Genomic DNA, 4,768 nt, shown 5'->3' on the forward strand with positions numbered 1-4,768 from the left:
TGTTAAAGGGGAGAGATCCAGCCAGGCCAGTAATGTCAACAATGTGTTCATCACTCCCTCTCTCCCTCCATCTGTCTCCCTCTCTTAGAGGCAAATCACATGTGTTCTCTCTACTCTGGGCTGTTCATGCTAATAATCAGATTGCAAATTGCCTTGAAAAACTTTGGGAAGTTATTTCCGTATTAGGGTCAGTTTTAAACGCAGCCGAGGCATCAATGAGTGGTGGAGCGGTTCAATTGGAGTGAAGAGGAAGGAGAGGCATTATTTCCCTTAATTGGGGCGGCAGCCTAGTGTAGCCTAGTGGTTAGAGCGTTGGACTGGTAACCGAAAGGTTGCAAGATCGAATCCCTGAGCTGACAAGGTAAAAATCTGTCGTTCTGCCCCTGAACAAGGCAGTTAACCCACTGTTCCTAAGCCGTCATTGAAAATAAGAATTTGTTCTTAACCGACTTGCCTAGTCAAATAAATAATAATTTCTGTTCCTATCAAGACTTCAAGGCCCCCCTATAGTTGGTATTGAGGGGTATTCACCCTCAACACTAGCCTGAGTCCAAGATCTATTGTCTTGCCAACTCTATTGCTGTCATTGTCACGTTTGGCAAAACAAGCCCAAGAGATCTGAGACTCAGGCTAGCTGAACACTGGCCCTTAACCTCTGACACTACAGTGACCTACTGCCGCCAGTAGGGAGGGACTGTCTCCCCAGCTATGGTTGGATGTTTCAGACTATAGGAGCTCAGGAAAGAGGTCTAATTAGAAGCATAAAGAGACGAGAGAGTTGAGAGAGTGTGAGCCATCTGGGGTGGGTTAGGAGCCCTGTCTGTCTGTTTGTCTGGCTGTTCTGTGTCCCATATGGCACCCTATTCCCTACATAGTGCACTACTATGGGGGCCTTAAGGGCCATAGTAAAAGTAGTGCACTACATAGGGAATATGGTGTAATTTGGGACATAGCCATACCGTAGACAGATACACGCCCCTGAACTTTCACACAAATCTCCCATTGAGCATCAGTGCCATGATTTAGGTGAAACTACATGTTGCACAGACACATCATAAAGGTAGGATCCGGGCCGTAATCCCCGGGATGTCATAGGGGCTGTAGAAGAGCACCTTTAGAGTTGGCCATCCCTCCATGCTCACACCTGCTTCCCATTGGCCTCTGACACTTTACTTTCTGCTCACGGATGATGATGTCACAGAGCCCTCCATCAAAGTCTAAACACCTCTGAGGGCACTGTATCTATTTTAGCATCTCTCTCAGTCTCTCTCTCTCTGTCTCTCTCTCTCTGTCTCTCTCTCTCTCTCTGTCTCTCTCTGTCTCTCTCTCTGTCTCTCTCTCTCAGTGTCTCTCTCTCTGTCTCTCTCTCTCAGTCTCTCTCGCTCAGTCTCTCTCTCTCTGTCTCTCTCTCTCTCTCTCTCTCTCTCTCTCTCTCTCTCTCTCTCTCTCTCTCTCTCTCTCTCTGTCTCTCTCTCTCAGTCTCTCTCTCAGTCTCTCTCTGTCTCTCCATCTCTTGCTCTCTCAGTCTCTCTCTCTCTGTCTCTCTCTCTCTGTCTCTCTCTCTCTGTCTCTCTCTCTTTCTCAGTCTCTCTCTCTCTCTGTCTCTCTCTGTCTCTCTCTCTGTCTCTCTCTCTCAGTCTCTCTCTCTCAGTCTCTCTCTGTCTCTCCATCTCTCGCTCTCTCAGTCTCTCTCTCTCAGTCTCTCTCGCTCAGTCTCTCTCTGTCTCACTCTCTGTCTCTCTCTATGGCTTAAATTCTTTCAATTCACATACAGCTGCTTTGATGAATGATAATTGTATTTCTCAGCATTTTTCTGCGTATCTGTACTGTAGCCAAATGCAATGCTGTATTGATGGATGGTAATACAAGTTGTCATTCCTGCAAGATAGGCTTAATCTATTCTGTGTGTGTGTGTGTGTGTGTGTGTGTGTGTGTGTGTGTGTGTGTGTGTGTGTGTGTGTGTGTGTGTGTGTGTGTGTGTGTGTGTGTGTGTGTGTGTGTGTGTGTGTGTGTGTGTGTGTGTGTGTGTGTGTGTGTGTGTGTGTGTATTCAGTCAGGAAGAGCAGCTGTGTGGGCTACATATCAGATGTAGATAATTAGACTTAATGAAAGAGGCACCTGTCAGTCTTAGAGGAATGGAACAGCATACTGTATCAAGTGTTTCCATCACAGGCCTGCCTGTACTCAGTCGCCATCCACTTTAATGCAGTGTTTTGCATAATGAGCTGTCATCCTCCCAGCGTGGGTGTCTTATCTAAGATTGATATGACCGTAGGCACGCTCAAAGATGGATGACACTGATATTGGTTTAGTGGTATTAGTTTACTGGTATCACATAGTGGTATTCGTTTAGTGGTATCACAGTGGTATTAGTTTAGTGGCATTAGTTTAGTCGTATCAGTTTAGTGGTATTAGTTTAGTGGTATCACAGTGGTATTAGTTTAGTGGTATTAGTTTAGTGATATTAGTTTAGTGGTATTAGTTTAGTGGTATTAGTTTAGTGGTATTAGTTTAGTGGTATCACATAGTGGTATTTGTTTAGTGTTATTAGTTTAGTGATATTAGTTTAATAGTATCAGTTTAGTGATATTAGTTTAATGGTATTGGTTTATTGGTATTAGTTTAGTGGTATTAATTTAATGGTGCTTGCTGTTTTGGGGTTTTAGGCTGGGTTTCTGTACAGCACTTTGTTACATCGGCTGATGTAAAAACGGCTTAATAATTACATTTGATTGATTGATGGTATCAGTTTAGTGGTATCAGTTTAGTGGTATTAGTTTAGTGGTATTAGTTTAGTGGTATTAGTTTAGTGGTATCAGTTTAGTGGTATCAGTTTAGTGGTATCAGTTTAGTGGTATCAGTTTAGTGGTATCAGTTTAGTGGTATTAGTTTAGTGGTATTAGTTTAGTGGTATCAGTTTAGTGGTATCAGTTTAGTGGTATCAGTTTAGTGTTATTAGTTTAGTGATATTAGTTTAATAGTATCAGTTTAGTGATATTAGTTTAATGGTATTGGTTTATTGGTATTAGTTTAGTGGTATTAATTTAATGGTGCTTGCTGTTTTGGGGTTTTAGGCTGGGTTTCTGTACAGCACTTTGTTACATCGGCTGATGTAAAAACGGCTTAATAATTACATTTGATTGATTGATGGTATCAGTTTAGTGGTATCAGTTTAGTGGTATTAGTTTAGTGGTATCAGTTTAGTGGTATCAGTTTAGTGGTATTAGTTTAGTGGTATCAGTTTAGTGGTATTAGTTTAGTGGTATCAGTTTAGTGGTATCAGTTTAGTGGTATTAGTTTAGTGGTATCAGTTCAGTGGTATTAGTTTAGTGGTATTAGTTTAGTGGTATCAGTTTAGTGGTATTAGTTTAGTGGTATCAGTTTAGTGGCATTAGTTTAGTGGTATTAGTTTAGTGGTATTTGTTTAGTGGCATTAGTTTAGTGGTATTAGTTTAGTGGTATCAGTTTAGTGGTATCAGTTTAGTGGTATCAGTTTAGTGGTATCAGTTTAGTGGTATTAGTTTAGTGGTATCAGTTTAGTGGTATTAGTTTAGTGGTATCAGTTTAGTGGTATTAGTTTAGTGGTATCAGTTTAGTGGTATCAGTTTAGTGGTATTAGTTTAGTGGTATCAGTTTAGTGGTATTAGTTTAGTGGTATTAGTTCAGTGGTATTAGTTTAGTGGTATTAGTTTAGTGGTATCAGTTTAGTGGTATTAGTTTAGTGGTATTAGTTTAGTGGTATCAGTTTAGTGGTATCAGTTTAGTGGTATCAGTTTAGTGGTATTAGTTTAGTGGTATCAGTTTAGTGGTATTAGTTTAGTGGTATCAGTTTAGTGGTATTAGTTTAGTGGTATCAGTTTAGTGGTATTAGTTTAGTGGTATCAGTTTAGTGGTATCAGTTTAGTGGTATTCGTTTAGTGGTATCAGTTTAGTGGCATTAGTTTAGTGGTATTAGTTCAGTGGTATTAGTTTAGTGGTATTAGTTTAGTGGTATCAGTTTAGTGGTATCAGTTTAGTGGTATTAGTTTAGTGATATTAGTTTAATAGTATCAGTTTAGTGATATTAGTTTAATGGTATTGGTTTATTGGTATTAGTTTAGTGGTATTAATTTAATGGTGCTTGCTGTTTTGGGGTTTTAGGCTGGGTTTCTGTACAGCACTTTGTTACATCGGCTGATGTAAAAACGGCTTAATAATTACATTTGATTGATTGATGGTATCAGTTTAGTGGTATCAGTTTAGTGGTATCAGTTTAGTGGTATCAGTTTAGTGGTATCAGTTTAGTGGTATCAGTTTAGTGGTATTAGTTTAGTGGTATTAGTTTAGTGGTATCAGTTTAGTGGTATCAGTTTAGTGGTATCAGTTTAGTGTTATTAGTTTAGTGATATTAGTTTAATAGTATCAGTTTAGTGATATTAGTTTAATGGTATTGGTTTATTGGTATTAGTTTAGTGGTATTAATTTAATGGTGCTTGCTGTTTTGGGGTTTTAGGCTGGGTTTCTGTACAGCACTTTGTTACATCGGCTGATGTAAAAACGGCTTAATAATTACATTTGATTGATTGATGGTATCAGTTTAGTGGTATCAGTTTAGTGGTATTAGTTTAGTGGTATCAGTTTAGTGGTATCAGTTTAGTGGTATTAGTTTAGTGGTATCAGTTTAGTGGTATTAGTTTAGTGGTATCAGTTTAGTGGTATCAGTTTAGTGGTATTAGTTTAGTGGTATCAGTTCAGTGGTATTAGTTTAGTGGTATTAGTTTAGTGGTAT

The sequence above is a fragment of the Salvelinus namaycush genome, unplaced genomic scaffold (genome assembly GCF_016432855.1).
Source record: "Salvelinus namaycush isolate Seneca unplaced genomic scaffold, SaNama_1.0 Scaffold469, whole genome shotgun sequence".
NCBI classification, from domain to species: Eukaryota; Metazoa; Chordata; class Actinopteri; order Salmoniformes; family Salmonidae; genus Salvelinus; species Salvelinus namaycush.